Source organism: Falco peregrinus, chromosome 10 (assembly GCF_023634155.1).
Source record: "Falco peregrinus isolate bFalPer1 chromosome 10, bFalPer1.pri, whole genome shotgun sequence".
Classification (NCBI taxonomy): Eukaryota; Metazoa; Chordata; class Aves; order Falconiformes; family Falconidae; genus Falco; species Falco peregrinus.
Window position 1 is genome coordinate 3,730,205 of NC_073730.1, and position 10,865 is coordinate 3,741,069.

Consider the following 10,865-nt stretch of genomic DNA (forward strand, 5'->3'; position numbering starts at 1 on the left):
GCTGAGTGAGCAATGTTAGAAGAGTGCTGTAAGAAAAACCCCCACATTTTTGGAGTCACTGTGCTCCAAGATAGGGCACAAGGAGACACTGAGGATAGAAAGAGGTTTGTGGAAAGGTTGGTAGGAGATGTTTGTTACCTTCTGGGCAACAGAACAAGCTAGAAGTGTTACATTGGGGGGGGCTGCATAAGTACACAGAAAAATTAATTAGGGGTTATTGGTGGGAAACCACATCAGGTAGCGGGGAGATGGCTTGTGCTGTTCTTCTGCAGGCATCACAGCAGGAGATTGGTATGGGGCTGGAAGGACCCTCGATCTGAAACTGTGTGTCCGTCCTTGACTTTATACTGATTTGTTGTGAGAGTCTCCACTGAGCATTTGAGACTGCGTCCCATAAGAGAAACGTTTTGTGTTACGAGCCCTGTTTAGGGCTGCTTTGCGCTGCTGGCTGCTGAGATCCTACATGACATCAGAGCCAGCGGGGCTCCTTTTGGCAAACCCCAGGAATTTCTCTTCCCCAAGGATGGAGGCAAATCCGTGGTCCACCTGCCATCTGATCCTCTGTCTGCTGCTTTTGGAATCCAGCTGAGCTGTAACTCAGAAGATACAAAAAGAACATTTTCTCCCCCGTGTAGTCAGTGGACAGAGCTGTGCACCTACAAAGGATGATTCAGAGCATCTCAGATGTCTAAAGCCCTTTGATTTTTGGAAAATCTTCCTAAATTGTCTGAAATCATAAAGCAGGAGGGAGAAACACAGACTGGGTCACTTGGCAGTGAAAAATAAGATGAAGATTTCACGATTCCTTACATAATGTGGAATAGCCACCTTCCTGCTTTTTAGAGGGATTTGAACGTATGGAATAACCAAACTGGATAAAAATTGTAAAGGCAGAAGCTGTTTCTGTCCTCTCAGACGTTAATGCTGTCACTCAAACAGTAAGAAACTACCCAGAGTAAAGCATTCTATAATAAGAGTGTAATCATATCACCAAAACCAGAAGAACTGTGAGAACGCCAACAGTGAAGTCACTCTGGTTTGCAGTCAAAATGCTGCAAAGTGGAGTCCAGGAAGACTTTCTGAAAGCTGTGAAGGCTTAGACAGCCAGGAGTTGTATTAAGCTGCTTGAAAAGCTTTCTGCAACCATGCCTTTTTTTGTCTAGCTCTAGAGTAGTGGTGTTACGCCACACTTCTTCCAGCATTTTGGAACAGCAGCAACCATTTCTTTTTTTTAATTCCTTAACTCTGACATCGTCTGGCGATTGCTGGTAAAAAAAGTAGGAAAGTAGGACTTCCAGAAACATGCAGCCATACAGACTAATTGTTTTTCCATTTGCTTTTCTGACCACTGAGGTGCAGCGCTAGCGCAGCAGCACCCAGACCTGCCCGAGACTGCAAGCACTGCCATAGGACAAACCAGTATTTTTCCTTCAAGTCTGTGAAGAAGAAAGCCTTTAATCACCTGAACTAATTGCAGCTGTCTGGCTTCATGTAATTTGTCTATCATACTTTTGCCCATTACCATTTGAAATACTGCCTTTCTTAAATGAGTACTGTATTACAGTGTATATCATAGAGAGTACATACACATTTTAAGCTAAAGTGAAATTCAAACACCAAAGGACTTTTAACAATGACACCTGAAATGTTTTTGAAGACTGTAGCATAGTAGATTACGTGTGTAATGTAATTACGTTACATATATAAATGTAATCCACTGTTCCTGACCTGTTTCATTACTATGCATTGCATACATTAATAGTCCGAATGAAAAGAAACTTTAACTTTCACAACTGATTCATCTGTCTTCTGTGAATCATTAATCCTGAATCCCTTTCTTTTACCAGAAATGGACATCAGGTCTGTCCAACAGACAGCTTAGGTGTGTGTAAGCAAGTTTAGCAGAATGAGGCAAGTCTGAATATAAAGTCTGAAACCCATTCAAATATTCCTACTCTCATCCTTGATGGGAAACCCTATTTCATTGGTATTTATGCGGCATCTGCGCAGTCATTCCACATGCTGAAATGGAACAATCTATAACTGCTTCTTCATAAGCTTAAATCCCTAAATGAAATACCAAGGACTGGCTAACTTTTGAAACTGATGATAAAGTAAAAAAAAAAATTAAAAAAAAAATTCCTTTGGTAGATCATGAGTTTAAATGCAGAAGCCATTAGAGACCTGAAGTAATTTACTTCCAGGCACTATTATACAGGCTGTCTCTGTGCAGTTCTCCATGTTAGCTGTCTACATCAGCACCAGCTACGTGAACAAGTGCTATCAAGACAGGACAATCCTTTACCGCAAAGTTTTGGCAACTGAAATTCTTTTCATAAGCACAGTTTTGCCTGGCGCTCCTGACACAAATACAACACCACAACTCAGGATACTGCTTGGAGACCCAATCCCAACATCGGCTGCTAATGCCATGGGAAAAATAATACAAGCAACTGAGACCTTTGGGTTTTTTTTACCAGTTTCCCTCCCATAATGGAAGGGATTGAAAGTGAAAAGGAAAGGCAGAAAGACAAGGCTGACAAAAAATACAGAACGGCTGCTACAGAAGGAGAGATTGATACGATAGGATATGCTGATATGGTACGCTATGATATAATAAAGTTTGGAAGAGAGCAGGTTGGTGGGAGAAACGGGCTCATGGCTTAAGCTGGAAGGGACCTCAGGAGGTCTCTGGTCCAACCTCTGCCTCAAAGGAGGTCAGCTATGGGGTCAGACCGGGTTGTCCAGGGCTTGATCCATGACGCAGATATGACCAGATGGTGTTTGGAAGATGACTAGCACCGGAGTAGTCACTGTTTCTCACTACCCAGTTCAAGGAACTATTCAAATTATCTGATGCAATTTTAAAACAAAAGGATGACTTTTCCACACAACTTATAAAACTACACAATGTTTCGCCATGGTATACTGGCAAAGCCTAAAGTATAAATAGATTTAATAATTAGATTAGTGGAAGAAGGGTCATTCGTTGATTAGTAACCATGAATAGATGCAAGTCAATACTGTCACCCTTATACTATGGTGCTCTGCTCGGGTAACCCTCACCGCACCAGCAAAACATCAACCCTGGGATGTGAACAAAAGAGAAATCCTGCTATTAAGAATTGCTGGCATAGGCAAAGAACCGACAGATTTAAATGTCTGCAACATCAACTATTCTGACCTCCTGAAAGCTATTTTCAAGGCAGAGAAGCGAGAGCTAAGACCATCACTGTGTCTGCACTGTGCAGGGGTTTCTTTTCGCAAGGATATTTGCCTACTGGCTTGCAAACAGCCCCTCCCTGGATGGGAACAGCCTCCAGCACCACACCCCAGGGAAAGTCCATTTTACGGCCCCAAGTTATTACAGAACTCAAATTGGCTCACACAAAACTTTAACAAATACATATTTTTAGCGGCTTAACATGTCCACAAAAGTATTGTTTATGGTGATGGGCTATAAAGCTATGGAATAACCTGCAAAGAGAGATTTCAGAAATATTACCATCTGAGTTATCTCCACGGAGGTCATGAAATGGGGAAAGCCTTTGAAATGAATTACTGGTTTCTGGGACGGAAAAAAACAACCAACACATTGCCACACTCACATCAACAGCCAAATAAGACCTTTCCCATCACTTGCTCTTGTTGTTCTGTTGTCACAAAACTGCACTATTGATTCAGTCTTGTTGTATGGCCAAGTGAAAAGACATGTGGTACACCGACACACAGCATTTCCAATTTGCAGAGAATTTCAACATTTTCAGCTTGTGTTCAACTTGGTTTTGTTGCAGTTCAAAGAAAAATAGGCTTTCAAAACTTCCCATGGAGTAGAAATTCTGTAAAAAGTGCTTTCATAATACTGACATCAGGAATAATTTAAGAAATAATAGTGGCTGGGATCAGTAGCTGTTGAAAGATGTATTCAGTCATCTTGTTGCTATGGCCATGCAGGAATGATGCAACTCTACAATCTCTCATAAAGAGACTTGCTACAAAAAAACTACTTCATTTAAATTCCTATTCACATTCCTGTGTCCGCCTACAACTCACAAGGACAAAGCCAGACTTAGGATGCTCTTCTAACATCGAGCCAGAAACTGTATATTTTTACATCCAATTTAACATTACACAGTATCTGTAACTCACAGGTCTCCTGGGGAAAATATATTTCAATTTTTCAATGATACTGACCCATCTTCTAATAGTCCCCTTCCCTAACAGATTTCAGTAGATAAACAAAAATGTCCAATTTCTAGTATTTATATGGTTAACTGTGCACACGGAAATTCATTCAGCTTTCTGGCAGTATCTGACAGTATCTGACAAGCTAACAGAAATAAGTGCCTAGGTGCATATGAAAACATATTATCTGTCTGAGCACCACATACTCAAAAACTCTAGGAACTGAAACCAAATGTTTATAGGAACTCACTTCCCCAAGAGGTGGAAGGTAACAGAGCACAGAAAATCCTTTAATCCTTTAATCTGTTCAGTGTTTGAGCACATCCTTCCTGAATATACCTTCTTTCAATACAATGGAAATAAAAACATCACACACTACGTAGCAGCACAGTCCTGTTTGCAAATTTTCTTTTCAGGGTAAAGCCATGAATTATTATTTTCTATTCTCCTCAGATTTTTGGTACTTATCTAGTGAGTCACAGGTTTTGTGTGCAAACATGGATTAACCCATTATACCAGTGGATGCAAATGTTTCTGTTTCTCTAATTTGCTATTAAACACAACATGTAAAGGTCACCATGGCCCTAGAAAAAACATCCACAGATCTGTCCAGGCTTGCAGAATATCAACAGCATCATGTAATCACAGAGTTAAATGTTGCCTTCTAGACAGAACACTTTTTGAAACTATTCTTCATGTGTAAGCAAAGTTTCCTGTTTCTTTACTTCTATTAAACAGTATTTATAACTGCCATTAATCTCTCCTGGCAACCCATGATTCAGCAGCACTGCTTACAAGTGAACACTCATCCAAATATCATCCTGAATATTTGAGAGGGTTAACAGCCAGGTAAGAAGCTGAAGACACCACGCTTGCCCAGTACAACAAGAAAACAGAAATTCAAGAGTCACAACGTGCTCTTAGGTCAAAACACAGAAAGAAATCTTTGCCTTTACACTTTTTCTCTCTTCAAAACCGAAAGCAAGTTCTCATAAAAATAGGAAGTGAGGTTTGGGGATGCGGTAATCCATGGCAGACTTGCCTAGGCTGAGCTCCAAACTGAGAAGGCAGCTTATGGAGTTGGGAGCAGGGACAGGCTGAGGGAGGGACTCTGAAACATGGCCCAGGCATGCAGGGATGCCACCAGGAAGACCACGGTCTCACCTCAAGCTGAGGTTTGCAAGGGACATCAAGGACAGTGAAAAGTTTCTACACCTACATGAGCAGTAGAAGGCTGAACAAGGAAAACGTGGGCGCAAAGCTGAGTGGGGTAGATGATGTAGTGGTGGTTGATGCAGATGGGGATGAGTTACTCAGTGCCTCCTTTGTCCCACTGCTCACCAGAAAGGTCTCCCAGGCTCCTAAGCACAGAGATGGGGATCAAGGACGAGAACATCAGGGGATCAGGAAAGGACCCAGGTGACTGAGAAGGCAGTTCCATACTCATCTGCAAAAAGGGAAGGAAGGATGGAGAAAGTAAAGACCAGTCATTCTTCGGTCCCTGGAAAGCCATGGAGGGAGCCTCTTGGAGCACATTTCTGAACGTGTGGGTGACCCCAGGTGACCACGAACAGCATGGCTAACCAGGGTGAGTTATGTCTGGCCACCCAGCTGCTTCCTACGGTGAAACTCTTACATCTGTGGGTGCAGGGAGCGCCCTGAACGCTCTTCTGTCTGAAAGGCTCTCGTGGCCGGGTACCACAGGGGTCTGTCCTGGGACCTGCTCTCTTTAATGTCCGTTTCAGTGACCTGAAAGATGAGACAGAGTTTCCCAAGGACTCTGAAACACCCCCATTAGCAGAGCTGCCCAGCAGTCCTTTTTTAAATGTTACTCCAATTCAAATAGACTAATTTTAATAAAATACAATCTTATTCTTGGCTGTACATTTTTAAATCTATAGTTCAAGTGACATTGTCTATTTTTCAAAAAGGATACAGACAGACCAGAAACTTCACCAACTCTTTCACAATTTGTTTAAGCAATATTTCAGCATTAAAAAAAGTTGCAATCAGAAGAATGAATTTTACTTTAATTTCGTTGCCTTGAGCAGTATGGCGCAATGTGCTTCACTCTGTAACACTTCCTGTTACAGCAGCTAGTGTAAATCACCTTCATTTTGTTTATATTGGGCATAATCAACATTTTTCATACATAATCATTCTACAAATGGCATTGAAAATAGGTGGATTTCATTTATTCCTTTAACAGTTACAGATGACAACAAAACTGACCATAAAAAAGTAAATAAAAATACTTTGATCATCTTCATGGTCTTAAGAAATCTATTTTCTTCTACATCCTGCATAGGGTAAGGAGAAATATTTAATTCAAGTGATTTTCCCTGAAGACTTTAGCACAGACTATAGGAACAACGTAATGGTTACAGCCTCTGAATCTGCAGCCTCTGTAAAATAAACTGCATTTGTACAGAGAAGAACTTGATCTTGAAAAGAAACTCAGGAGAAAAAAAAAAGAAAAAAGAAGAGTATTGTTTTATGAAGGAAGAGTTCAGCCTGTAGGTCCCATTGCCTGGCACGGAGAAGAAAGCCCCCATCCACAAAGCAGATCCTGACACACTTCCCACATCTCCAACTAACCATCGGTGCACTCACTGGGGACTTGGATCTGGGATTATCTTGGTCAGGGGTGGGGTGGTTCTTCATATAGCTGTGCAAAAAACACCACAGAACATTTCAGTACATAATTTTGTTTTCCTAAGAATCTACTTGATCTACATAGGAGACCAGCAGAGCAATGACAATGGATCTGGGGCCAGAACATGTCATATCCCCAACCTGAGCAAGGATTATCAGTGAAAGAATTATTGTAGAAACAGATGTTATGATGGCGATTTGGACAGAAGCAACCAACCCACACTACTCATTCTGGGCAGGAGAAAGGTACAACATGCCACACATGCTCGCAGTGTCCAGGGAGGCTGTGCCATCTCCATACCTGGAGGTTTTGAAGACCTAACTGGATCAAGCCCTCAGCAACCTGGTCTGACCCCAGAGCTGACCTGCTTTGAGTGGGACATTGGACAGGAATCTCCTGAGGTCACCTCCAGCCGGAGTTATCCTGTGACCCTATGTCACAGAAATGGTACTTTCTACATACATCAATCAACAAACACAGTATGTCACTGATCATTGACACAACGTTTAAGACTTCCTGCACTTAAGCAAAGTTATTTCACTGCAGGAGATACGATCTGTGAGATCTAGTAGGATCATCAAGCTGACCACATGAGCAGTTTCCTCACTTACACAACTGGTGACTTAACAAACAATTACGCACTATAAATGCTTTCATCTTTATGAATGAAACACCAGTATTCTTGGATTTACTTGTGTTTTTCCCATGACAAAATGTAGTCACTATTTAGATGCGTTAACTGATGCCGCAATACTAAGTGCATTACTGTTGGTCATGCAGTTATTAGCATTGTGTTAGTTGTGCATCCATTTTCATTGCAATTGGGAAAAACAAAATTGTGGGAAGGTCAGATCCTGTTTTGCAGCAGGCGACAGGTCTGATCCAAACAGTGAGACTTGTTTCCATTGTTATAACCAGCTTTGTACAAGAACATAATCTGGGGAAGCCTTTGAAGATCAAGGAGAAAAAGAAATATTGACGTTACAACCCAAAGAATTCCTCTGGTGTCTGAGAGCAGAAATAGCAGCCCCATACTGACCAGTGCAAAACGTCTATCTGCCCAACAGGGACAATACCATGTGCGAGCAGCCCTGTGATGAAACCCATGCAAGAGCCTTCACCCACCCCAGGCTTAGTGCTCAGCCCTAAACCCATGCAGAAATGCTCAATATTCAACAGTATCATCAGAGTCTGTGGGTATTTTGCAAAGTTATTAAATTCCTCCTCACTATTTCATCACAACAGCAAACTCATCCTCCCTGTAGAAGCGAGCAGAGGAGAGACAACCGTGGCACATCTTACACAGTCACCGAAACAGGGGAGAGCTGCTGGGTGACAGCAGCTTCTGGCTCATGATGCACTGCTTGAGTTCAGGCATACACACCACAAAAAGATCAGATACACCAGTAGTACAACAGACAGATTTGCTTTGGCTGAGGGCAGCTACACTTATTGTTTTTGTTTTATGATCTCCTGCACTGTACAGCTTAGGAGTTTCCCATTCTAAGTCCTAATGCCATTTCAAGGATTCTCTGCTCCCTTAGTCCTCATGATTTGGTAACAGACCTTGGCTTTGCAATTGCTAAATCCTTGGATGGAAAAATATTTTGGTTTAATGCTTGAGAAATCAAGATTTGTTGCATACTGTGCTGCACAGCGGCATGTGCATGCCCCAAGAGTGGCATTACAGCAGCCGGAGAGGGGGAAATCGCAGTCTCTAGGTTCCTGTAGCAAATGCCCACACAAAAAGTGCGTGTGTGTTCATGTGATCCACCTCAGCAGCCAACCGCAGAGGCATTTCTGGCTAACACACAGAGAAATCTGCAGAATTCTGTCCAAAAGTGACGTTTGTGGACTGTGCCTGAGATATCAGGTTGGCTCCAGCGGGCAGCAGGCAAGAGGCAGCACGCTCTGCTTCACCTCCCTGTGCTTCCCCTCCCATGCGTGACAGGGATGCTCAGCCCTCATCTCTGCTCAAGGGCAATGCAGGGCCATGGAGTCATGGCTCGGAAGTGTTACTGAGGCCCAGAAACTGGCCTCGCACCCTTTGTCTTTGCTATGAAAAGCTCCCTTGATCAGGATCGTAGGCTTAACACAGACAGACCAGACCAGCAGAACTTAACAAAACTGGATTCCATCCGAGCGAGGCTCACAGGCAGCCGTATCAAGCCCACGTGGGGTTGTTATAGAGCTCCAGTTACTCAAGAGAACAAGCTATTTAACTGTGCTGGTTTGCATCATTTCCCTCACTCTACCCTTCCTCTCAGATCCTTTCCAAGAGGCTAGAAGTATTTCTCGTTGATGAACACACTGTTCTGCACCCTGCAATTGCACTCATTTTGCTTTTCAGAGTTTTTGGTAAGATAGATGGAAGCATTTCATAAAACCCAAATGATTCAATAAGTCCTTCACGTTATGAAGTAAAGTTGGTGGATAAGCTTGCTTCTAGAGGCAAGGCATGAGACATTGAAGGCTATCCCTCCCTTGTATCTGGATTTCAATCAAGTTATTCATATCATTAAATGTCAAACTTGCACAGCAAGTTCTACACAAGTAAAAGTGCAATAAGCCACTTCCCCTATCACTGTTCTTAAGCGGAACAGACAGTATAGAGCAATGCAAGGTATTTGGACCTTTTCAGCAATTTTTGTACCTGGCTGTTTGCTGGTGCTTGACAATCAAATGCGTTAGTTTGACCAACTAACAAGGCTGTGTCACTTTGATTTCCCTAATGTGTTATATAAAAAGAATCAAAACAGGCTGGTTTTATTATGAAAATCTTTGCTGTTTCTTAATGCAATTAGGATCAGCTTTTAAATATATTCCACCGTGAAGCGGAATATAAGAGCCAACCAGTACTGTGAATGGAGATCACTGAATAACTAACAGGGTTTAAAGACCCCCAACAGTCCATATGTGTCATATACTATAGTTTGCCATAAGAGCAAACTTATTCTCTCCACTCAGCAGGGTATGGGCAGTCATAGCAAACACCTGACCGTTTGCATTATCTGGGACTGTGGGACAGCGATTCACATGCAGGCGACAGCTTCCTGAAACTAAGTGGCTAGCGCAGATTTTAGAAGAGCTGAATCTCTATTTATCACTTCTGCTCTCATCAGGCAGGAGTTAAAGGTAACATTTTTATTATTTCGGGGAAAGAGAAACAGTTCCTGGACACACTGACTACATGTGAGCAGTGACTAGAAAAAGGGGAACCCCTGAATTTCTATGGGCTGCAGGCGGAGCTGGGTTTTTTTAGCCAACTGAGGGGCTGATGCAAGATGCCTGAATCACACGCGTTGCCAGTGCACTATTACTGTGCTGTGCAAAGCACTGCTACATGCAGACATGCTCACAGGGGCATTTGCCAGGGCTGTCAGGGTTTTACAAGCCATCCTTCCTCCCAGCGAGGAAACAGCTGTGTTCATTCACCCTTTAACCTGCTGTGTGTGGGGGATACAGACCAGTGGCGGGGGCAGCAAGCATTGGCCGTCAGGGTTTACTGGGCAGAAAGTACCATCATGGGATGGCGAGCAAAGGCAGGACATTGGGATGACATGAAACATGACATGAAAGGCACTGACATGAAACACTTACTCAGGTCACCATATGATCTATTCCAGACATACTCCGAAAGAGCATCCTCGTGCAAGAGACAAAAAGGTCTCCAAGAGGGCATCTTGTGGACTGATCCTGGCTGAGAAAGCTGCAGGCTAGCATTGTGCATTGGAACACCCACCTGGAGAGGCTGTTTTTGACACAGATCCTCAGATCAGCCTCCTACAGCACCCTCAAAGTTGAAATTACAGAATACTTCCTTGAAAAGTGAACACCAAGCTACGTGACAAAGGTTATTTGGTACATGATCTTTCCCCAAAAAGTTCTTTTACCTTGTGTTTGAGAGATCACCAAGACGAACTATGTCTGAAGGAGTGAGGAAGGTGCTGGTCAGCAAGTCAGACACCTCTAGCACTGCTGAGCTTGTCAGTCACCATATGGAGCAGCAGCCGCCAGCAGAAGC